Source organism: Apodemus sylvaticus, chromosome 21 (assembly GCF_947179515.1).
Source record: "Apodemus sylvaticus chromosome 21, mApoSyl1.1, whole genome shotgun sequence".
Lineage (NCBI taxonomy): Eukaryota > Metazoa > Chordata > Mammalia > Rodentia > Muridae > Apodemus > Apodemus sylvaticus.
Genome location: NC_067492.1, coordinates 58,302,890 through 58,329,331, shown reverse-complemented (window position 1 = coordinate 58,329,331; position 26,442 = coordinate 58,302,890). Strand labels below are relative to the sequence as shown.

General features: G+C 36.7%; 1 long non-coding RNA gene and 1 pseudogene across 1 annotated transcript; both read right to left on the bottom strand.

The window, feature by feature from the left end:
* Nucleotides 1-3,254: 3,254 nt before the first annotated feature.
* LOC127671603 (zinc finger protein 431-like) overlaps nucleotides 3,255-26,442 on the bottom strand; it is a 91,634-nt pseudogene continuing 68,446 nt past the window's right edge.
* Nucleotides 7,172-15,068, bottom strand: LOC127671681 (uncharacterized). Its single transcript, XR_007974778.1, has 3 exons — nucleotides 14,923-15,068; nucleotides 7,444-7,570; nucleotides 7,172-7,232 (listed from the first exon to the last, which is right to left on the bottom strand). It is a non-coding gene; the product is annotated as an uncharacterized LOC127671681 (long non-coding RNA).

The window sequence follows — 26,442 nt, the reverse complement described above, 5'->3', positions numbered from 1 at the left end:
ATATACCTATGTGTCTTTTTCAAACATGTTTATCTTTTTAAAAATCAATGGTTCCTATTGCTTTTTCAATTTCATTTTTTCTATGTGTAAATGCTCTAATCACTTATTTGTTTCTATTCTCCATAGTTTCCTCATATTTAAGAATTTCATTCTTTTTGCTCAGAAGCTTTGGTATTTAATATTTGTTTCTGGTTAGAGCAATGTCTTCTGTAGCTGAGTCTTGGCTTATTATTTGCAATTAAGACTTGCTTTGAAGACTTAATCCTGCCTCTGCTGCACTGTGCCTTCAAGATAGTCACAAACCTCCTCTAAGGCTGGGCCCTACTGCTCAGTGTGAATGGAAAGACATTAGTGAATGAGTTTTCTTCAATCTTCTTGTATTTGTTGAGTCCTGTTTTGCTACTGATCATGTGATCAAATTTAGAGACGGCACCATGTGCTACTGAGAATAAGGTATATTCTTTTGCTTTAGGATGAAATATCTACAAATATCTGCCAGACACATTTGGTTCATAAGTTCTGTTATATGTTCAGTTTTGACTCTAAGGAGGATGGTTCCAAGGATGGCCACAGCTGCGCCTAAATCCAGACCAGATGGAGTCCATTTTAACTCGCCATGACTGTGCTCTGTCTCGGGGCTAAGACAGGACTATAGTGAATTCATTTTTGGTGTCATTTTTTATTTTATATGCTTGGATGTGTTGCCTGCGTATATCTTTGTGCAGTTCCTGCAAGGCCGGAGGAGCATCAGATCCTTTGGGACTGTATTTACAGGAGTGGATCACCTACTAAGTTGTTCTGGGAATAAAACTTATTTTCTTTTAGTTCACAATGTTCTTCACTCGCATTCCGCCTGTCTACCTGCACTTTTATTGAAAAATTATTTGACCTTCTAATTAAAGTGTATTTTGTTATGTCTTTGCTCTCTCATTGCCTTCACTACATCTACCATACATTTTAAGTATGTACAAATATAAGAATACAATATGCTGAGTGCATTTCTGTTGGTTGTGTGTATATAATACAGGGATGAACAATTAGGTGAAGACGTGCATAGGATAAGCAATTTGAAAAGTCTCTCTGCCTCAGGCTAATTCTCCCACTTGAGAGACACTTGCTGTGTTTCCACTTTCATGGTCAACCCATATCCCTCTGGAATAATAAAACAAATTAAACTTTTTTTAGAAGTAGCCTTAGAAATTATATTTTATCATTACTACATAAAAGGCACTAGTGCACAGCCATAGTTTTTTACACCTGCAAAAGTTCCTTCATGTAACTTAAGGGAATTGTGAAATACAAAAAGGATTCCTTACTGTTGCCTTTATGTGTCTTTTCTCAATACATGTTTACAAGTGCAAATAAAATTGAGGGACTTCATAAAGTCTAAATTGAATTTTGACGCTTGTCAAAGTTTTTGTTTAACAAAAATAAATAATCTTGAGTAAAACAATGTAAGTGTCTTGCTTCAGATTTTGCCAATTTCTTTGTAGTCACAGATTACATTTGGTATTCTTGATTGTTTTCAAAGACTACTTTAACATGGAAGGGCTTTCTTAGATTGATTGCATACCAAAGAGTTTCCTCTTGTACAAGGATACCACAAAGTGCAAAATATTAACCCATCGTCTATGTGTATGGGGTTTATCTGAATTATGACTTTTTCTTATGACTTTTTCATAGTCTTTTTCTAAGACTATTGCTACATACTTTAACACATTGCTTAAGCACAGTGTTTCTCTCCAGGATGTGTTCATTTATATATTTATAGATAAATGTGTTGTTAAAATATCTTATCACACTTATTGCATTTGTAAGATGTGTTCTGTTGTACATTTGATATGATGGCTTACATATATATGTATGTGTATATATGACTTACATATATATGTATGACTATAATATATAAATGTTGGGAACAAGCAAAAAGAAATTTGTCCTAAGGACTGCCTTTTTGTTAACAACATTCATTTAAACGTAAGTTCAAACTAAATTTAAGTGCCAGGTTATAGTTGACTTTAGTACTTAACAATATCTAGGTAGCTTTCATTATTCATGTTCTGTTCCCCAAAACCTAATAACTATTCATAACTGTAATTTTCATTACTCCTGTTTTATTCCTCAAAATATAATGCCTGTCCCTATCCACAAAAGAACATATGGCTATGATAGGCAAGAACTTAACATCTATATTCTGTATTAGTTGAAATACATTAAGAATAGAAAAATGTAGTGATTGAGGGGAAAATGTAGATATAACTTGTCACTGGTATTTGTGGATTTCAAGAATCGAAGCTATATAACTTTCAGACTCTGTGTAGATAGGAGTAGAATAATTCAGATAAGCATGGGAGTGTATTTTTCTCACCCAGATTTATCAGTACTGACTTGATTACAATAATTTAATATCATTTCCATTCTTCTGATGGTTGAGCTGTGATGGATTTCAGGGGACACACAACATAAATGCTATACCACATTGCTGTATTTCATATAATTTCTCTCCAGCATGCATAATTTCATAATGATAAAGACTACAGATTTTTGCAAAGCCTTCACCATACCAAATATTTTCACAAGGATTATCGGCAGTACGAATTCTTACATGATGAAGATTGTAGAATTGTGCAGAAGCTTCACCAACCTAAATTCACTCACTTTATTTCTAAATTAGAGTTTAATTACTAAGAATAGATGAAATGATCAATGCATCGTTTATAAAAGCAAACATTTAATTGGGGCTGTCTTTCAATTTCAGAAGTTTAGAAAATTTTCCTCATAGGAGGAAACATGGTACGCATACAGGCAAATATAATGCTGGAGAAGCATATGAGAGTTCTGCATCTTGATCCAAAGAAAGTTAGGAAGAGACATCTTCCAGGGTGCTAAAAGGAGAGTTTCTTCAGCACTGGGAGGATCCCCAAAGCCCACCCCTACACTGTTAAACTTTCTCCAAAAAACACCCGTGCCATTAGTGGCACTCCCTCCTCCACGTAAGTCATAACTACCACATTCCACTTTCTGGCACCATATGATTGTTCAAACACAAGAGTGTATGGCAATCATACTTAAAGAAAGCATATTGCAAAACACTTGATCTCCAATGTCAAAAGGCAGCAGCATCCATCAAAGTCTCAAAAATGTTAAAAGCCCAAACGTCAAAGACTCTTCTGTGATTAATCGTATCATGCAACAGTAATCCGCTCTATTTTTGGAAACAATAAAGCACATCATATATCTTGAAATTCACAGGATATACTTTATTAATCGTAAAGGTAATCATGAGGAAATACTGGACCTAAAGAAGACCAAAGCCAGCAGAACAATCTCCAAACTCTGCATCTCCATGTCTGATGTCAAAGTGTTCTTCAGATCTCGAACTCCTTTCTGCTTTGTTCACCGAAGCACAATTTGTTCTCCTTGACTGGTTTTATTCAATTCTTGAGCAGGTATCATATAGTTCTAACATCTCAACAACTTGGGGTCTCTAAGATAACTTCAATTTCACAGCTTCTTGTTTCAATGTCCTGGATCCACACATGATCTTCTCTGCTCCTCCAAAGAGATTGGGTCACTTTTCCAGCTCTTCCCTCTGTATCATTTTAAGCTCTGGTTGACTCCGTTCTCCTGCTCCTGTTGTTCTTGCTGTTCATACCATGGTACTTCCATCTTCAAGATACTGGGTTCTTCTGCTAGAACAAGTCTTGACCCATAGCCTCCTGTATGTTTGCTCAATGGTGCCAAGCCTCGGCTGTTCTGCATGACAACTTCATGAATTCAAAGTCAGTACCACCTGGGTTATTCTTACACATAACCAAGCCAAGCTGCACCATGAGGTGCAACCTTGGTGAGCTCTAGAACACACCTTTTTGTCACTCATAAAATACTAGTCAGTTTTTACCACAGTGATGTTGATTTCTTCTTCATCACCTCTAATTACTAGCTAGCCAGCATCAATTGTCTCAGTATTATTACCATTTAAGACCGAGCTGCTGAGTTCTGCTGCTTACTGGGGCTGTAACACAGCTCCTTCTGTTACTTTATCAGCAGCTTTCAATATTTCAAATATATCACTGCCTAATCTTGGCTTTCCTGGAACTTGCTTAGAGATCTACCTTGATCTCAAAGATCTGCATGACTCTGTCTTGTGAATGGTGGGTTAAAAAGCATGTAACACCATGCTTGGAACTAAGATTTTCTGTTTACATTTTAAAATCAGAAGCCAGAATCCAAATATATCCCTTGGCAATTTGACACATACTTGTATGTTCATATGTCTACATCAAAACAATAACCAGGTAATAGTAATTCCTAACATGATACAGTTCACTTTCATACAACTGCAAATCCATATGTTTAGGTGAATGTAATCTTGTCCTAATGTAACCATTACTTTAATGCCATTGAATATCCTTGATCACAAGATTAAACGTCATTCGACTTCCTGATGATGCCTTGTATTTGAACCTTTCTTTTTTTATTTTTCCTTTCTTAGTTTCTATGTTTGTTAAAAAATTTCATGCCAAATTCTATGCAGTGATCTTCGTGACTTACTTTGTCAATACAATTAATGTAAACATCTTTACCTTAACCTCAAGGAAACTCTTCAGACGAGGGCAGCAAACTTCTTTGCAAAAGCATAAAAAAAAATCTCCAGAATGGAAATAATCCCAAGCACCCATATCTATCATATCCTCCTATGATACCCTCCTAATTCCCACTTAATTCATGATCATTTTCATTATGTTTCTCTCCAGCACACAGAATTTGGAGACTTATCCCTGGTGAAAACACTGTACCATATTGATTACATTAATAAGTTTTCTGTCCGGTGTGTGTTCTTTTATGATACTGGAGATGACTGGGTCTTGCAAAGGCTTTACCACATTGATTACATTCATAAGGTTTCTCTCCAGTATGTGTTCTTTTATGTATTTGGAGATACCTGTCCTGTGCAAAGGCTTTACCACATTGATTACATTCATAAGGTTTCTCTCCAGTATGTGTTCTTTTATGTCTTTGGAGATCACTGTACTGTGCAAAGGCTTTACCACATTGATTACATTCATAAGGTTTCTCTCCAGTATGTGTTCTTTTATGATATTGGAGAGAACTACATTGTGCAAAGGCTTTACCACATTGATTACATTCATAAGGTTTCTCTCCAGTATGTGTTCTTTTATGTCTTTGGAGAACACTGTGCTGTGCAAAGGCTTTACCACATTGATTACATTCATAAGGTTTCTCTCCAGTATGTGTTCTTTTATGTCTTTGGAGATCACTGTGACATGCAAAGGCTTTACCACATTGATTACATTCATAAGGTTTCTCTCCAGTATGTGTCATTTTATGTCTTTGGAGATAAATGGGTGTTGCAAAGGCTTTACCACAGTGATTACATTCATAAGGTTTCTCTCCAGTATGTGTTCTTTTATGATATTGGAGAGTACTGCACTGTGCAAAGGCTTTACCACATTGATGGCACTCATAAGGTTTCTCTCCAGTATGTGTTCGTTTATGTCTTTGGAGAGCACTGTGCTGTGCAAATGCTTTACCACATTGATTACATTCATGAGGTTTCTCTCCAGTATGTGTCATTTTATGTCTTTGGAGATAAATGGGTGTTGCAAAGGCTTTATCACATTGATTACATTCATAAGGTTTCTCTCCAGTATGTGTTCTTTTATGAATTTGGAGATAACTGTGCCATGCAAAGGCTTTACCACATTGATCGCATTCATAAGGTTTCTCTCCTGTATGTGTCATTTTATGTCTTTGGAGATGACTGGGTCTTGCAAAGGCTTTACCACATTGATTACTTTCATAAGGTTTCTCTCCAGTATGTGTTACTTTATGATATTGCAAAGTACTGTGACATGCAAAGGCTTTCCCACATTGATTGCATACATAAGGATTCTCTCCAGTATGTGTTCTTTTATGATATTGAAAATTACTGCGCTGTGTAAAGGCTTTACCACATTGATTGCATTCATAAGGTTTCTCTCCTGTATGTGCTGTTTTATGATATTGGAGATGACTTGATCTTCTAAAGGTTTTACCACATATATTACACTCACAGGGTTTCACTCTAGTATATCTTCTTACATGCCTGCAATGATAATTAGCACATGTGAAAACTTTACCACATTCATTACTCTGATCAATCATGTAATTAATATGAATTATGTTTACAATTTGTCTAATGGTAAAGAAGCATCAGATCTTAAGGTTTTAGCACTTTATATGTTCATGTTTTTCTCCCTCATCATGAGTTGTTCAAGACACCTGTGATGGTTATTACATGGCTCATATTTATAATACCCTCTTTTTATATGATGTATTTTAGCTATCTGAATAAAGTTAGAAAAACTCTGATCTGTATAACACTGATTGTATTCATATTTTTTCTCTAGTGTGAATTACAACACATGTGACTGGGAACCAGGACACACAGAAGAATTTCCAAATTCCTAGTACCCATAAAGATTTTTTTTATACTATGAGTTTTGGGATATTCCCTGTAAAGCTAAAAAAACAACTAATTACAAATGTCTTTCATATTCCTAATTTCTTCCAAAGGCAGAATACTACATATCTTCTTGTTTTAGAACAAAAATTTTATGCTTCTTCCTTCCATATCCCAATGTTCACATGATTATTATCCATTGTGACACATGATATACCTAATAAAAAGAATGATAAATGAAAGGTTTATGTATTGCATTCACACTGTTTGAATTTTTGTTTCTCATAACATGTGCAATATGGACTAATGTTTCTCTACAACAATATTCTTGATACTCATAAAATGCCCTCTCACCAAACTGAACCATATTACTACAAGAATAGTAGTATCACCAAATTTTCTATGGACTATTTGCTTATTAGAATGTTTTGGATATAAATTTATCACTATTCAATGTGCAATTTCTAAATACTATGAGACTATACAGATTGGCAGATCCACAGCACAGGTCTAATGGAGCTACTCATCAAATGGATACACAAACCAGATATTGGATCTTGAGGTATATGGTTTTGTAAGAATATTATAATCATATATACACTTAAAGGACTGCGTTTTTTACACTCTTGCTTTTTGCTGGAGATTCCATAAGATATTAAAATTTCCTCAGAGACAAATTTGGAACAGCTTGCACATGAAAATTACCTTTCATGACTTCTATTATTTTGACAATGTTCTTCGAGATGATGCTCTTCGCAATTATAGCCTAAAACACAATAACAGAAAATGAATGATATAGTATTGGAAAATAGGCAAAATTAAAGGTACTGTGAATTTTAACTGCACCGTGATAGTTAAAGTGAAAATTTAGTGAAACAGAATTATTCAGCTCAATTTTCATACAATTAAAATAATAGAAGATCATCAATAACCAAGAAACATTTGTTTCCTTCAGAAAAAAAAAATAACAGTCTTACCTATAGCTTTGAGGTTCAGGTAGGTTTCCAACATCACATTTTTGTAGAGACTCTTCTGGGAAGGATACAGCAAATTCCATTCTTCCTCAGTGAATTTCACATGCACATCATTAAAAGTCACTGCATCCTAAATATCCCATACATGTACAACACTAAGCATGATACTAACATCACTGGAAAACAAATATACGCTTTCTCAAATATATACTCACATAATTCTCATGCTTGTTCTGCTTATTTTCTGACTCAGAATTTATAATTACTGTGTCATTTTAGAAGGAGCTTTAATTATAAGATACGCCTCTGTCACTTTTGAACACTTTTAATAGGATACAGCTTTGCCAGAGAAATGCGAATTGAGAGGGAGATGCAGAAGAAACAGATCCACAATACTGAGCACACATCTGAAAAATTGTATGAACAATTACTAACTACAAACATGATGGGCAAGCTGGGTATATTTTCTCATGTCTTTAATCACAGAGGCACAGGCAGGTGTATGTCATTTACCTAGACACTGGCATGGCTTTTGTAATGTGTTCTAGGAGACTAAAATGTATATTTTAAGACCCTCAATAACAACAAATAACAACCATGGGAAAAAATGATACTGAACTTAAAGTTCTTTATGAAAGTTCCTACAAAGAATTATAAATTCACAGAACATCTGTATTTACCTGGCAGATGTTCAAACATCTAAAGTCTCTTCTGACACACAAGGCCAAATCTTGAAGGTCACCTCTTGTAACAGTTTGGGTAAATCCTCTCCTTGTATACATCTCTCCATGGCTGATTTAACGATGCCTTAGTTATCTCAACAAGCTGTGGTCGCAAAATGCAACTCAAGAATCATCCTCATAATTTCACTGCAATGAACTCTCATGGAGTCTTCCCATTGCTCTGAGTCTGCCAAAAGATGGCTGGATTCAGGCCAAATTGAAACCATACAGGAAGAATCCAGGAACTCGAATTTATCATCTATCAGTTTTCAGAAGCCACGCCATATAAAAGATCCTCTTAAGTTTGGCTTTTAAGGTGATGGACTCTGCCTCACTTGGTCCATATTTGCAGCAGGTTTTATTTAAAGTTCCTTCTTGGGACTAGGAAACACATTGCCTATTCCTTCCATGAATTTAAGATTTAGTAGGAGGACATGTTACACTTAGGATATGTTCTTAGGACATCTACCCACTAGAGCATGTGTTCCACTAAGTTCATATCTGTTTTACTTATAACAGCTGGAAACTGAAAAAAAATCAATAAGGCCGCCAACCAAAATTTGGATACAGAATATGTGGTTCATATACAAAATGGAATACTGTTCAGCTAGTAAAAACAAGAACAATATGAATCTTGCAGGCAAATGGATACAACTAGATACTATCATCCTAAGTGAACTATCCCAGACCCAAAAGGACATGCATGTTTGTACTCACTTACAAATGGATAATAACCATAAAGTACAGGATATATGCATGATATTTCTTGGACCTGAAGAAGCTAAAGAAGAAGGAAGTCTAAGGGGCTGAATAGATGGCTGAGCTTTCTCATCCAGCCTAGGCCCACTTGCTTATGAATATTGTCACCCTCAGTGGAAGACACTTCCCACATCAATCATGTACACTGTCTCACACAGACATAGCAACCAGCCATTCTGATGAGAGCACACCCTCAACTGAGGCTCCTTCAGATGACTGTAGCTCTGAAATGTTGAAATGTTGGCAGCTTCACCTCTCTCCTGACTATGTGTCCTTGTGGATTGACAAGATTATCTCTTCCTGCCCACCTCCTCTCCTAGCTTTCAACATTAACCAGCAATCTCTCTTGAACATTACAAAAAGGTCAATAAAAGAGGCCACACTCTGCCAACACTATGAAAATCTAGACCTGAAGAAGCTAAACAAGAAGGAAGTCTAAGGGGCTGAATAGATGGCTGAGCTTTCTCATCCAGCCCAGGCCCACGTGCTTATGATTATTGTCACCCTCAGTGGGTGTAAAATGTAAACAGGAATAAGCATCCACACAAACAAGAAAAACTGAGAAACCTTACCTAGACCAATAATCACCACAAAAGCAGCTGCCCAGACACCAGCATAAATAAATCAAGGAGTGGTTAATTTCATATTGCAGGATCTTAAAGAGAATACTTAAGAAATAATTACTTCCTATGAGAGTTTTAAAATAAAAAAAATCAAACTAATCACCTTTGTTTTGTAAAATAAAGTAGTACAAATACAAAATACAAAAATGAACTTTCCATATATAGGTTGAAAAAGCATCTATATCCTCGATCAAAGGTGGATCTGAACATCTCTGAAGATCAAGAGCAAGAAAGGGTTTCTCAATTTAAAAGATATAATTAAGAAACACCCACCAGAGTAACCAGGTTTAGTTATGGTTGCGGATTAGAGGGTTAGGGTTAGGGTTAAGGTACAAGGGTTGTTAGGGTTAGGATGTTTAAGAAATTAAGAGGTTAAGATAGAATTAGAGATTTAGGATAACTCTCAGGCTTAGTCTCAGGTTTAGGATAAAGTTGGCCACCATTATTCTTGATGGTCCCACTCCCACTGAATCAATAGTATCTCTATTAGACAAAGAAGAAATGTCAGGGTTAGGGTCAGTCTCAGGATTAAGTCAAAGAATTTGTTTGTTGTGCTTTGTGAAAACAGCTTCTATATTTTCTCTCATCTGCCTTCCTAGTCCTTGTTTTCATAATAGCAAAATCTTCTTTCTTGCCCCCAATGAAAGTGGAAAGTGAATTATCCATGAACCTAGAATTCCCAGATGAGAACGTTCTTTACATTATTATGGGGCCCAGTTCACATACAACAGAAGAGTAACTATGACTTGCAACATCATTTTTCCCAAGCTCACCAACAAATTGCTCCTAAAGATATTCTTAAGTTTATTAAAGAATGGCCGTAAAACGACCTTGTTATTAGTTAGTACTTGTTGATCAATATATTACCTACTCTGAGGTCAGAACACACCTCATCCCTCCCCAGGCTCTGAAGAGCATCTTTAAAAGCATCAGCCTAGACAGGTGAGGCACGCATACACTGCCACCACCACACACACATCACTGGGCACTTGTCAACCAGGAGACTGCAGTGAGCTCCAGCCAACCTAGAAGACATAGTGAGTTCTAGGGCAGCCTTAGACTACACAGCAGGATCCTGTCTCAAAACACTCAAGTTAATAAGCATCCACACTACATGGGTGCTACTCAAAGAACTTCAGTTTAGGAACAAATTTGCAGGCAACAATTAGAAATTACACCAAGTTACTTCAACGCAGCAACCTCTGGACTCAGGCGTTGGATTCCTTTCTCAGAAGGAATATTAAATAACACTGGCCAGCCTTACAGCTTTACAGTGATAACTTCAAAACAGAGTCAAAAAAATATGGGCCAAATGTTCCACAACTGAGCTAATGGCTTGGCTACTGAAGTTACCATGCTTCTAATCCAGTCTGGTATACCTATTTCTTCAACTAAACAATAGGACAGCATGAACAGGTTTTGCACTTAGCAGTTGCCATGCGGTCTCAGGTCTAAGGTGGCTCTCACTGTTAGTCTACGTCCTCACATATTTCAAAAGAACCTGGACAGCCAAGCAGTGGTGGTGCACACCTTTATTCCCAGCACTTGTGGGGCAGAGACAGGCAGATCCCTTGTGAGTTCGAGGCCAGCCTGGCCTAAAGAGCAAGTTCCAGAACAGCCAGGTCTACACAGAAAAATAAAGAAAGAAAGAAAAAGGTCTTGAAAATTCAAGATAATAATAGTAATGGTGATAAAGTCCTGATAGACTTTTTTTTCACTGTTTTGAATTCCAGACTCTACAGATGGGCAATTCTAGTTTTGTTTTGTTTTGTATTTTTTTTTTTAAAGAAACGAAGCTCTTCAACGATCCGATAAGTTTCACCACTGCCTTCCCAATGGCAAAACTGTGTTTCCAAGTTTCTCCAAAAGCAATTAGGGGATGGAAAGGAAGAATACACTCAGAAGAAAAGAATTGTGAAACTCCACGATGAGGTAATAGAAAAAAAATGGGTAACCAGATCAGGATTAGCATGTCCCCGCAAAACACACACACACACACACACACACACACACACACACACACACCAAACTTTGCAAGACCCAGTTTCATTTCAAAGTCTGGTCAGTCCTGATTCTTCAACTGCCCCTGTGTTGTCTTCACCTCTCCACTGACCTTTCCCGGCCTCTCATACTGGCAAAACTCAACTGCGACTCATTTTCATTACCCCATGTCTTAGTCAAGGTTCTATTCCTGCACAAATATCTTAAACAAAAAGCAAGTTGGGGAGGAAAGGGTTTATTCAGCTTACATTTCCACATTGATGTTCATCACTAAAGGAAGTCAGGACTGGAACTCAAGCAGGTCAGGAAGCAGGAGCTGATGCGGAGGCCATGGAGGGATGTTCCTTACTGGCTTGCTTCCCCTGGCTTGCTCAGACTGCTCTTATATACTCTTATATAACCGAAGAATACCAGTCCAGGGATGGCACCACTCACAGGGGCCCTCTCCCCTTGATCACTAATTTAGAAAATATCCAAAGCTGTTTCTCATGGAAGCACTTCCCCAACTGTAGAGCTCCTTTCTCTATGATAACTCCAGCCTGTGTCAAGCTGACACGGGGGGAAAAAAAAAAACAGCCAGAACAAGGTTCTTCTTACTTGGCTGCCTTGTCTAAGTTGAGTAAAAGAGATATGCTTAGCCATGCAGAGACTTGAAATGCCATTTTTTTTTGATACTACAGTGGTCCCTGTGCTTCTTTGAGAGATAAAAGGAGTCAGGGATGATGGACTGTACAAGGGGGATGGAGAGTTGGGAGAAAGTAGAATGTAAATTAAATAAATAAATAATAAATAAATAAGTGGGGAAAGTAAACAAATACATATAAATAGAATGAAAATTTAGAAATCAGCCCATTATTTTTAAAATATACCCAACTCTATATTTCAGGTGTAAGACAAGGAGAAAAGATTTTTGGCCAAAATATCACACAAATGTCCTCTCGGTAAAATTCACACTGTTTCTTTTTTCTTCTAAAATGCTATGATCTCAGTTTCCTCTGGCTGCATACTGTCAACACTCCAATCTTGCAAGTCCTATGAGAACAACTGATTAAGCTCAATGGACAGCTTTCTATGACTTTCATCATCTCAATTCCTAATATATTCCACATTCCTGCCAAAAAGAATAAATTCTGTCCAGCCGCAAAACCAACTATCGATACCATTTGTTTTTGTTATTGTTGTTGTTCTAGCTTGCTACTCTGCTGCTGTGATGGAATCTTTTGAGCAGAAGCATCTCTTTTAATGAACTGTTGTTGTGAAAGGTTGTGTCAGAGCACAATTCATCACTTTGGGAGCTTAGAGTAGAAACTGAAGCTAGAAACTGAAGATAAAAGCATGGACAAATATTGTCTCCTGGCTTGCTGTCCTCCTTGGTCAGTGTCCCATGCTCAGTTAGCTCTCTCATCCAGCCCAGGCCCACTTGCTTATGAATATTGTCACCCTCAGTGGAAGAGCCTTCCCATATCATTCATCCACACTGTCTCACAGACATAGCAACTAGAAATTCTGATGAAGGCACACCCTCAACTGAGGCATCTCCAGATAACTGTAGCTCTGAAATGTTGAAATGTTGGCAGCTTCACTTCTCTCCTATGTGTCCTTGTGGATTGCTCAGATGATCTCTTCCTGCCCACCTCCTCTCCTAGCTCTCAAAATTAGCCTGCATTCCCTTTTGAGCACACCCTCAAACAGGTCAGTAAAGAGACATTTAAACAACATCCTATGAAAATCCAGAGGGCAAACTCTAAACCAGGAATAAAGCTCACACCCAAAAAAGACAAACCCAGAAACGAATTCCTAGGCCCGTTATCACCACAAACCCAGATGGCTAGACACGAACATAGGAATATAATGAATAACAGCCAGGAAAATATTTCACCAAGAAAGCCAAGCTATGATTTCACAGCAGGTCCTGAGAAACTAAAACATGCAAGAGATCGAATGCAAAAAAGATTCTATGGGGAAGGGAGAGGAATGAGAACCTGAGGATGGGATAGAGGTACACAAGAAAACCTGAAGTCAGGCAGAGAGATGGGGAGCAGGGAACGAGCAATGAAGGAAGAGAAAGAGAATAGAGAGAGTGCATGTGCAGAAAATAGAGACAGAGTACAAATATAGAAGGTTTTACAGGTATATAACGCACAAACGGGAAACAGCAGCAGTTGATTGAGGTAGCTAATGGCTTAAGCATTTCCTAAGTCACTAAGAGCAGGACATTGAAAATGCCTGTCCACTGACAAATATTGAGGCAAGGATCATCCAAAGAACAACAAATGGAAGAGAGAATCACAAGAATTAAAAATGAATAGCAAGCAGGCAGTGGTGGTGCACATCTGTAATTCCAGCACTCTGGGAGGCAGAGGCAAGTAGATTGCTGAGTTAGAGTCCAGCCTGGTCTACAGAGTGAGTTCCAGGACAGCCAGGGCTATACAGAGAAACCCTATCTTGAAAGAAAAGAAGCCAACAAATCCAAAACAACAACAACAACAACAACAACCAAAATATGAATCACAAAAAAAGCGATAAATTGGTAAAAACAAAAATTGAATTCTAAAACTTTCCAGGCACTAAATAGCCAAAAGTTCTGCAACATATGATAAGGCAAAACCACAAATGATTGGAGGAAGAGAAAAAAAAATAAAAAGGAGAAGGAGAGGAAGGGAGAGGAGGAAGTAAGAGGAGGAGGAGGAAGAAGTAGAGGAGGAGGAGGAGGAGGAAGAAGAAGAAGAAGAACAACAACAACAACAGCAAAAACAACAAGAAAACAAGAAGAAAAAGAGGGCAAGGGTGAGGATGAGGGTGGGGTGATGGCAATCAATCAGTAAAAAGGACAAGAAAATATTTCCAATTAACACTAAATGAAAACATTCCCAAACTAAAGAAGGTGCCTGTTAATTTAAAAGAAGCATCCAAAATACAAAATACTTTGGGAAATAGTCCCTTTGCCACATACTAATAAAAACACTGAACTTCTAAAGTAAAACAATAAACAAGCTACAATAGAAAAAAAATAACAAACTAGAGAAAAAAACAAGTCACATATGCAAGCAGAGCTACTAGATTTACACCTGTCTTTTTAATGAATGTTATAAAACACAAAAGGGTTTGGACACGTGCTGCAGAGTCAGAGAAACCACACATGTTCCTACAAGAAAGCCACTGGTCTGAATGTTTTGGGCAGATTCACAATCAGTCAGGATAGTGAGGTCACTCAGAGGCCACTGATTGATTTGTCAAGTGAGGAGCCACACAAGAGACCTCACAGGTGTTCACATCTGGCTGATGTTTCCCATCCAGCCACAGAGAGAACCCCCACTCCAACACCCACTGCTCAGCCATCTGTCCCTACCCATTGTGGGCAGTGATCCTGTGCTCACCATGTCGCGATTTCAGAGCTTCCCTGAGGTCCCCTCACAGCACACAACAGCAGAGATCAGAGCAGGACACGGAGAATCATTCAAGCTGCACAGCAAGGATGAATTTCCCCACCCGCAGGAAGGGCAGGAAGTCCTCCTGCAAGAGCGGCTTCTCCCTGTGCTGTCAGCAACTGCGGGAACTTTCTGGTGAATCAGGGCCTTGGGGGCGGGGCTGTGACGTCATCACTGTAGGATGGCTCTCCTGCCTGCCCATCGCCTGCCTGTCTGCCTGCCTGTCTCCTGCTGTGGGCGCAGGGTAGAACCCCAGGGCCTCCTTCTATAGAGGGCTGGGGGCGGGGCCATGGGAGGGGGCGGGGCCGGTGACAGACAGACAAACAGGGCAGTGAGCTTGTTCAGTATTCATGCCTTGGCCTGCCCTCACCCGGCGACGCCCCGCCCTCTGGCCCTGGGCCCCGCCCACCTCAGCAGAGCTGAGCTCCCAGGGGAAATAGATGCAGGGATGCTGTGGTCGGGGGCGTGGCCATCAGCTGGGGCTCCTCCCTGTGGGCGTGAACCTGTGGGGGCAGGGTATCGATGTCCTGGTAGGAGGGAAAGGTAGTGGGGTTACGGGGTGAGGGGAAAGGCAGGGGACTGCAGTGTCAGAGATGGAGCAGGCTCAGGGCATCTGCACAGGGCCACAGGCTGACTCAGGCCACACCTGAACCTTCCTGTCACTCTCACCTCGCCCCGCCCCATAGCAGCTCTGGGAGCCACGCCCCCACCTGTCACTCTCAGCCCCTGCCCCGCCCCCAGCTTCCATAGACCAGAGTTTAGAAGGTTATAAAAGTTCCGTCTCATTCACACTCTGGGAAGAATCATGGGACATTGTGTCTTCCACTGTCTAGTGTAGGGAAGTGCAGTCTCACAGGACACACTGAGCCAGGAGTTGAACATTCTCTCTGTTGTTCATATGCTATTGTATGCTAGTCATGGTTACAAAATATCTCCAAACTTCCTGTGACTCCTGTCATCTGCAGAACATGCCATTAGGCTAAATCCAAAATGCCTGGATTATAAAGATTCGACACCCGTCCTGTCCAATATCAGTACCTGTGCAGACATTCACTGAGTTATTATGCTGATCTCTTGCCTGATAATCAGTCCCTGGCAGTCAGTGCCATTTGATGAAACATTTCTCTGTTGATGTTTGTTCACACCTCATTAAGAATTTGAGAACAATTTCATACATTTTTTTCTAAAGGACATGAAAGATTCCACATGGCATTTCTGAGAAACAATTGTATTGCTAATGTGATTATGTACCATATATTTTTCATTCATGTCTAGTTGGTATTTGTTTTGAAACAGTTCTGTGTTTCATTATATTGCAACAACACAAATGTATTTCTATTATGCCAATTTATGTAACTTGGTTAGATTCCAATCAGTGCCACCGATGGAGCATTACATTTGATTTATATTTGTTTGAACTACATTATTTTTGGCCCATAATATTCACACTGATTTAAATAGATTCTTTATCTCCATTTTTGGAATGGTTGCTAAGTCACTGGCTTAAAATAAAATCTGGCTGTGGAGTTTATTGCACTATCTTAAATAATATGAAAAAAATTGTCTTCATACTTTTGTTGAATTATGCTTTGACAATTTGAATATTTTTCAGTACTTCTGCAGACCTGTATACTGGGAAGATTGATACTGTGATATTCTATCCTTGTTGTATATTGTGTGGTAGTATCAGGTCAAATGAATTGGGAATGTGTGTTGAGGCTGACTCTTCACTCCATTGTGACCCCTATGGAAATTCTTTCTTGGTCTGTGGCAGTCTTTTGGAAGTAATTTGGTGCATATGCGGATTGGACTTGGATCCATACTACACTCATTACAGGCAGAATACAGTTCAAATATAAACGTCCTTCAATGAGCTTGAATTTGATTTTGCCAAGATTGAGAGCTGAGAGTCCATGTTGTTTTCCACAGGGAAATCATTCATGTCCTTGGAAAACAGATGCCTGATCTCTGAGCCCTCTGCACCAAGCCAAGTTTCACTCAGCAGCCTGATATCCCAGGAAGACCTGCCTTCTCCTGCCACCTCTCCACATACCTTCATCTGAAACATAAAGAACTGGAGGTCTGGAAAAAGATATACTAAGGATACCCATCAGATGACGGCCACACCAGGATCAATAAGGTGCATGCCCTCCCAATACCCACTACAATAGGAATTTTTATGGACCAACATTTTCAGGAAACCCTTGAAACAACACAATCAGCAAAAGACATGGATACATAATACATAATACCTCCAAAGAAGGCCTACACCAATACAGCAAGCCCGGGATAGCAAGAAATATAGGAAAATGACTACAATTAAACCTTGTAAAGATGATAGTGTTCTTTAAATAGAAAAAGTGTCAAAACTGAAGATAATCTTGGAAAAATAATAAAGATAAAATGGTAGATTTAGGACATATTTCTAAACTAAATAAATAAATTTATTTTGTATTTTTACTGTTTTACCATTATTATTTTCCAACAAATTCTTCAATTTTAACATTTTTCTATATATTTGTTCAACTTTCTCAGAAATATTTTGCATGTAATCTCCAATTTTTTCATAAAATTTTTATGTGCTTCGTCAATTAGTAAACAAATATTTTCTATGTTAACCATTTTACCATTATTATTTTACAATAAATTATTCAAATTTACATTATTTTTCTTTACCTTTCTTCAGTTTTTCGGAAATATAGTCTATGTAAAGCTTCAACTTTGTCATAAAATATTTCTATTTCCCACTTCAATTTGTTTAGAAATGTTGTCCATGAAAATTTTCTATTTTATATATATTTTTTATATTTCTTCAATTTTATCAGGCATATTTTTCATCAAATCCTTCCAAGTTATCAGAAATTTTTCTATGTACTTGGTCAATTAGTAAAGATACATTTTGTTTCCTATTTTGCCACTATTGTTTTCCAAAATTGTCAATTTAAACAATATTTCTATATATTTCCTCCATCTTATCAATAATATTTTCCTTGAAAATATTCAATTTTATCAGACTATATTTCTAATTAACTCTTTAAGAAGTGTAGAATTCCTTTCTATGTCTACCATGGATTGAAGATTCATGGAAATCTTCAATTTGAACACTTTCTATATATGTGTTCTATTTTATCAGAAATATTTTGCATCAAAATCTTCAATTATAATGGAAATATTTTCTATGTGATTGGCCAATTACTACAGAAATATTTTCTTTGTTTACACTTTTGAAAATATTATCTTCCATCAAATTCTTCATATTTATTATATATTTCTATATATTTCTCCAGTTCAGAAATACCATGTAAATCTTCAAATTTATCATAAAATACTTCTATTTACCAATTCAATTAGTTTAGACATATTAATATGTCTATAATTTTAACCATATGTCTTCAATTTTAACACTTTTTTCTATACTTCTTCAATTTTATCAGAAATATTTTCCATCAAAACCTTTTATTTTACTAGAATATATTTTATGTGCTTGGTCAATTAGTAAAGGTGTATTTTATATGTTTACTATTTTACCATTATTATTTTCCACCAAGTTCAATTTTAACTCTATTTCTTATACATTTCTTCTATTTTTAAGTAACATTTCCATGAAAACATTCAATATTAACACATTTTTTATATACTTCATAATTTTTTCAGCCATATATTTGAAGTATATATTCAATTTTATCAGGAAATGTTTCTACTTATCTCTTTCATTAGTTCAGAAATGTTTTCTGTTTCCTGAATTTTTAATCTTAGCCATTCTGACTGGTGTAAGGTGAAATCTCAGGGTTGTTTTGATTTGCATTTCCCTAATGACTAATGAAGTTGAGCATTTTTTAAGATGCTTCTCCGCCATCCGAAGTTCTTCAGGTGACAATTCTTTGTTTAACTCTGTTCCCCATTTTTAAATAGGGTTATTTGGTTTTCTGGAGTCTAACTTCTTGAGTTCTTTATATATATTGGATATTAGCCCTCTATCTGATGTAGGATTGGTGAAGATCTTTTCCCAATTTGTTGGTTGCTGATTTGTCCTTTTGATGGTGTCCTTTGCCGTACAGAATCTTTGTAATTTTGAGGTCCCATATGTCAATTCTTGATCTTAGCGCATACGCTATTGGTGTTCTGTTCAGAAACTTTCTCCCTGTACCGATGTCCCCAAAGGTCTTCCCCAGTTTCTTTTCTATTAGCTTCAGAGTGTCTGGCTTTATGTGGAGGTCCTTAATCCATTTGGATTTGAGCTTAGTACAAGGAGACAAGGATGGATCAATTCGCATTCTTCTGCATGCTGACCTCCAGTTGAACCAGCACCATTTGTTGAAAAGGCTATCTTTTTTCCATTGGATGTTTTCAGCCCCTTTGTCGAGGATCAAGTGGCCATAGGTGTGTGGGTTCATTAGAAAGAAAAACACTCCTTCACTGCTGGTGGGGTTGCAAATTGGTACAACCACTCTGGAAATCAGTCTAGCGATTCCTCCGAAAACTGGGCACCTCACTTCCAGAAGATCCTGCTATACCACTCCTGGGCATATACTCAAAGGATTCCCCACCATGTAATAAGGATACATGCTCTACTATGTTCATAGCAGCCCTATTTATAATTGCCAGATGCTGGAAAGAACCCAGGTATCCCTCAACAGAAGAGTGGATGCAAAAAATGTGGTATATCTACACAATAGAGTACTATTCAGCCATTAGAAACAATGAATTCATGAAATTTTTAGGCAAGTGGATGGAGCTAGAGAACATCATACTAAGTGAGGTAACCCAGACTCAAAAGGTGAATCATGGTATGCACTCACTAATAAGTGGATATTAACCTAGAAAACTGGAATACCCAAAACATAATCTACACATCAATTGAGGTACAAGAAAGGAGGAGTGGCCCCTTGTTCTGGAAAGACTCAGTGAAGCAGTATTCGGCAAAACCAGAACGGGGAAGTGGGAAGGGGTGGGTGGGAGGACAGGGGGAGAGAAGGGGGCTTATGGGACTTTCGGGGAGTGGGGGGCTAGAAAAGGGGAAATCATTCGAAATGTAAATAAAAAATATATCGAATAAAAAAAATTTAAAAAAATAAAAATAAAAAATAAACATATCCAAGAAAGTGAAAGGCATTTGTATTGAAAATAGCAATAAAAGATATTTTTGTATAAAAAAATTACTAAATTAATTAAAAGGGAAATTACAAACAAACAAAATAAGAAATGTTTTCTATATTTATCATTTTACCTGTATTTTTCCATGAAAATCTTCATTTTAACAAATTTTCTATAATTTTTCAATTTTATCAGAAATATTTTCCTTCAAAACATTCAATTTTATCAGAAAATTATTCTTTGTGCTTGGTCATTTAGCAAAGATTAATTTGATATGTTTAGTTTTTACCATTAGTATTGTCCAACAATTGCTGTTATTTTAACACATTTTTCTATACATTTCTTCAAATTTATTAGCTTATTCCTCAAAATCTCCAATTTTACCACAAAATTTTCTCTGCATTTGGTCAATTATTAAAGACATATTTTCTATGTTTACCAATTTACTATGGTTATTTTCTATTAAATTATTCAACTTTATGACATTTGTCTACATATCACTACAATTTCATCAGAAATATGTTAGACTAAAATCTTCAGTTTTATCAGAAAATGTTTCTACATACTACATCATTAAGTTTGGAAATGTGTAATGTGTCTACCATTTTATCTGTATTATTTTCCATGACAATCTTTAATTTTAACACTTTTTTCTATACTTCTTCAATTTTGTAAGAAATGTTTTCCATCAATATCCACTATTTTATTAGAAAATATTTCTTTGTTCTTGGCCAATTAGTATGGATATATTTTCTATGTTTACTATTTCACCATTATTATTTTTCAGGAAATTCTTCAATTTTAGCACTTTCTCCTATGTATTTCTTCAATTTTATCAAGCAAAGTTTCTATTGACCACTTCAATTATTTTAGAAATGCTTAATATATCTACTATTTTATCTGTATTTTTATCCTTGAAAATCTTCTATTTAAGTTATTTTTGTATGTATTTTTTAATTTTATCAGAAATATATTATATGTAAATCTTCCATTTTATGAAAAAAGTTTCTATTTATTTAAATAGTTTAGAAACGTTTTCTGTCTACCATTTTATCTATATTATTTTCCATGAAAATCTTCAATTTTAATACATTTTTCTATAGTTCTTCATTTGTAACAGAAATATTTTCCATCACAACCTTCAATATTATTAGGTTTTTTCTACTTGCTTTGTCAAACCATTTAAAATATAAATAAAGAACAAACCTAATAAAAATAATTTTAAAAAAGAAATATTTTCCATCCAAATCTAATTATTAGAATTTTTTCCTATATGCTTGGCCAATTAGAAAAGATATTTTGTATTTTCACTATTTTACAATTATTGTTTTCCAACAAATTCTATAATTTTAATGCTTGTTGCCATATATTTCTCTAATTTTATCAATATTTTCCATGAAAATCTTCAATTTTATCAGAAAATGATTCTATTTACCACTTTAATTAGATTAGAAATGGTTAATATGTCTACCATATCTATATGGTATGGTACTATCTATAACACATAATATCTGTAAAATTTTCCTTCAATCTGTAAAATTTTCTCTTCAATCCTATCATTTTGTATATATTTTCTTCAAATATATTGGAAATATTTTCCATCAAAATCTTCAATTTCATCAGAAAATGATTCTACTTAACTCTTTAATTAATTTAGAATTTTTTAAAAGATGTATTTTTTATTTTATGTAAGTACACTGTAGCTGTGTTCAGATTTGAACTCAGGACCTTTGGAAGAGAAGTCGGTGCTCTTATCTGCTGAGCCACCTCTCCAGCCCCAATGTATATTTCTATTTTTACCATTTTAGCTATATTATTTCCTATGAAAATCTATTTTAACACTTTTTTTCTAGAGTTACTTACTTGTATCAGACATATTTTTCATCAAAATCGTCAAAATTATCAGAAAATGTTTCTATGCTTGGTTATTTATTAGAAGTAATTCTTCAATATTTGCTTTTTAACTGTATTATTTTATAACAAATTCTTCTATTTCAACACTTTCAATATATTTCTTCAATTTTGTCAAAAATAAATTTTTCCTTGTAAATTTTCAATTTTAGCAGAAAATGTTTCTGCTTCCTTTTTAATTATTTTACAAATGTTTTTGATTCAACCATTTTATCAGTAATATTTTCCATGAAAATATTCTATCTAAATATTTTACTTTTTATTTTCTCTATTTTAACAGAAATATATTCCTTCAAACTCTACAATTTTTTCAGCATGTTTTTCTATCTGCTTAGTCAATTAGTAAAGATATATTTCCTATGTATACTATTTTACCTTTATTATTTTCCAACAAATTCTTCAGTTTTAGCATGTTTTTCTATATATTTCCTCAATTTTATCAGAAATAGTATCCATGAAAACCTTAAATTTTATCCGATATTGGTTCTTCTTACTACTTCAGTAATTTTAGAAATATTTAATTTTCTCTATCATTTTTTATGTATTATATTCCATGACATCTTTATTTCTTCAATTTTATCAGACATATTTTCTATCAATATATTCAATTTTATTAAAATATGATTCTTTGTGCTTGGTCAATTAAGATATAGTATCTATATTTTCTATTTTACCATTATTATTTACCAACAAATTCTATTTTAACCCATTTTTATATATTTCTTCAATTATTTTCTGAAATATTTTCCATATAATTCTTCAATTTTATCAGAAAATGTTTCTACTTACCTCTTCATTTAGTTTAGAAATGTTTCCTATGTCCTCCATATTATCTGTATAATTTTCCAGGAATATCTTCAATTTTAACACATTTTTCTATATATTTCTTCAATTTTACCTGAAATACTTTTGATAAAAATCTACAACTTTATCAGAAAATATGTTTACTTAACACTTCAATTAGTTCAGAAATGTTTAATATGTCTACCATTTTATCTGTATTATTTTCCATGAAAATATTCAGTTTTAAAACATTTTTGTACATATTTCTAAGGCAAAGAGATAGACAAGAGCTGTTCAGAACATGTATAATTTGGACATCTGTTGACAATTTTGGACACACAACTTTTGGGAAGTGTCTGGTTAGATGGCTTTCTCACAGCCTGACTGACAGAGCAGGGAATACAGAGAATGCACTATACCCTTTGTTTTCATCTCTCAGTCACAGTGTCAGATCTGAGTAATCTTGTTTTCCTGATTCCTCTCCACAAGCATCATCTCCAAGCAAGATCGTCCTGAGAAAGTCCCTCCCGTCCTGAATCTCTACATGCTGAAGGTGACCCTGGAACTGCCTTCTAACAAGTTCATGCGGCCAAAGCCTAGGAAGAAAGTGGACATCTCAAGTCTTCTGCTGCCAATGTGATGGGCTGGCTCTTCTCTCCATCCTGACCCAGGCCTCCACAGCTAACACATTTGGAAATAAAGTACAGCACTTTCCCATTGTTCTGACACTGACAAATCTCAGTGGCTGAGACCTCTGGCTTTTGAAAGGGAGGTGATCAACATTTGTGTCCTAGGAGAGTCTCCCAGGATGGGTGCCTCAGCTTCTGTTCAGTAGAGGGAGAACATTAGCAGGAAGGCAAAGCCTGTTCCCCATGACATACACAATCCCTTGTCTGAACATTCTAGTGAATCCGGGAGAGCTCTAGGCATCCCCTGTGATGTCATCAGTGATGTCACAACACCCACTGCTCTCAGGGCTTTCAATTAGTCCCTAGAGAGTTCACCCGTATTTATGTCTGCAAGATGGAAGAAGAGTCTACTTGAGAGTGAGAATGGGGAGCATAGAGAAATGAGAGAGAGGCCAAAGGAAGCTGACTTTCCATCTCACTGTAAACCAGCAAGGAAGATGTGGTCCTGAGAAAGGCACAGTGAGTCATGTAACAGTGATGTTAAAATTCCTGGGGTAGGCACACTTGAGCCTGGCTTCCCAGAAGTGGCTAACAGGAAATAGTGCCAATGTAAATTTAATAAACTTGCCTGTTTATCATAATTCCTGAAGTGTGAGTATTCTAGTTCATTTGTTTGTCCATTACCTAAGACAAGAGGTGGCTAGTCCAAAGCTATTATGCTGTAAATATGTATATTTTCCTCTTTTTGGAAATGGGGGTATAACCTGGGGACAAAAGGAGACCATAATATCTCAGGGAGGAAATTATATCTGCTAGTTTATATGAGTTCATTACTCTACCCTCAGTTTGTTTTTTTTTTATGTACAGTAGCTATCAGACTATATTAACTCAATGAAAAATAGTGTTATGAGACATTACATTCTCATAACTTCTCTGACAGCCTGAAAAAAAAAACCCTAAAATTTCTCAATTGGCAGATTTGTTCTCAGACATATCTTTAATGCAGCCAAACAACTACCAGAATCAGAGATTAGATACATTTTCCAGCTCAAGGTTCTTTAAGTCTTTCAGTTGGATGATTTTCTCAGTCTTTTTATGATGGTTTGCCATACACAGCTATTTATTCCACAGTCATGAGCCTAGAATCCACAACAGGGCATCTGATTATGAACACTTCATATGGGGACTTAGGGATTGTGCCATTTTTTTTTCTGGTTTTCATAGCTAGTTGGTTGGTGTCTATGAAGACAAGTTGTAACCTGTGGAGTTGTTTAAAAGCTTGGAGAGGCCATATCTTTAGTCATCATAAGAATGTGTAGGGAGGCAAACAAAATACCTGTCTGCTTAGATATCCAAACCTCTACAGGCTGATGGCCGAGCTGAGATCCACAGAGCAGGCATTTCAAGCCTGTGCTAAAGTCTTTCCTGTCTCACTGGATTCCAGGTGTGCTCTCTTTCTCTTTGGTCCTCAGCCTGGTCTGTGCATTCTCTATGCCTTCCCACTCTGCAAGTTTACTTGTGCTCCTCTAACTGCAGAGGCAGGGATATGCCACAAATATCCTCTATCAACAACTGTTATCAAAAATTACGAAAAGAAATTGGACAATCTGACCACTCACCTGATGCCTACTGAGAGAAATGAGCTGCAAGATTGCCTGGCATTTATCCCTGACAAATGGACTGATAAATTGGACTATAGCCATTCATTGTTTCCAAATTCATAGTGTTATTCGTGGATCTGCAATGCCCCACTCATCTTATATTTTCATTTTTTTTTTGTTCTATGTGGTTGTACCTCCAGGATGTCACTGTGCCCACCATTATGTCCATAAGTGGTTCTCCAAGGAAGAGTGTACCTTGGTACACTTTGGAAACCCTTAGCAGTTTATAGAGTTGTCTTGGTTTTAATCCCCACAATAACTTGCAATTTCTGACTGATTTTGCTCCTGAGAAAAGAGTGGGATAGACTGCATTCCCTATCCTACTGAGTGACCTCATGCAACCAGGGCATCCTCCAGTTGGATACATAGCCCTTGTTCACCTAGTGTCAGGATATCATGTTTCATGATTGAGTATTGATTAACAGTTGATTGATGATCAGTTATTTATCAGTTATTGATCCATATTCTGCCCCTCATTAGCCGTCATACCCCCTACAAGCCTCAGCCTCACCACACACACACTAGCTAGACTCTCAAGCTTCAACAAACTACCTTAGGCTCTGCCCCAGGCCCCGCCTCTGCATTACTAAGCCCTGCCCACAGTGTGACCTCTCAGACCTCTGGCCCTACCTAATCTGCTCCTGAGCTCCACCCTCAATTTCGTCACTCTGATCTCAGGCAATGCCTCCTGAGTGCAGAGCGAGCTTGCACTCAAACTAACTGCTCTGTCCTCAGGCCCTGGCCCTATGCTCTTAAGTCCCACCATCAGTCTGACTGCTCCTCACTTAAGCCCTGCCATCTGTGTGCAGACAGTACACAGGATTCAGGATATTGACCCCATGGTATGTATTCTTTGAGGACCACCCTGTGCTGATATTTTGTTTTAGGTCAGTGTTCATGGGAGTCTACATGCCTAGGGACATGCCCTACACAGGGCGTATTCTTTGTATGAGAAAGTAAAGTAAAGTCATTTTCAGGTAATATCACACCTACAGAGATTAGAGAATGAGGACAATGAAGCCTTGGAGAACCACAAGAAGCTCAAGAAGAAGAAATTCTTCTATTGCTAAGTGCCTCTCAGGGAGTCCACCGGTTGTGGAATGCTCATTTCTACGTTTGTTTTTGGACTACAGATTCTGTAGCTCTTATTTTATCACTTTTGCCTCTTTCCCATCAGATAAATTGTGGGATTTGGACTACATTTTGTTAAATGTGAAAAAGACTGTTATCCCTCCCAGCATTTTCTTTTCAGCCTCATGAGCCTTAAGAATAATCAAAAAAAGTATGGCAGCTCTGGGCTCAGACAGGGTTTGAAAATCTGATTGTTATGAACCAGGTATATAGAATATCCTCCCTTGGGTCTCTTGTACTATCTTGAGAATATTTATCCT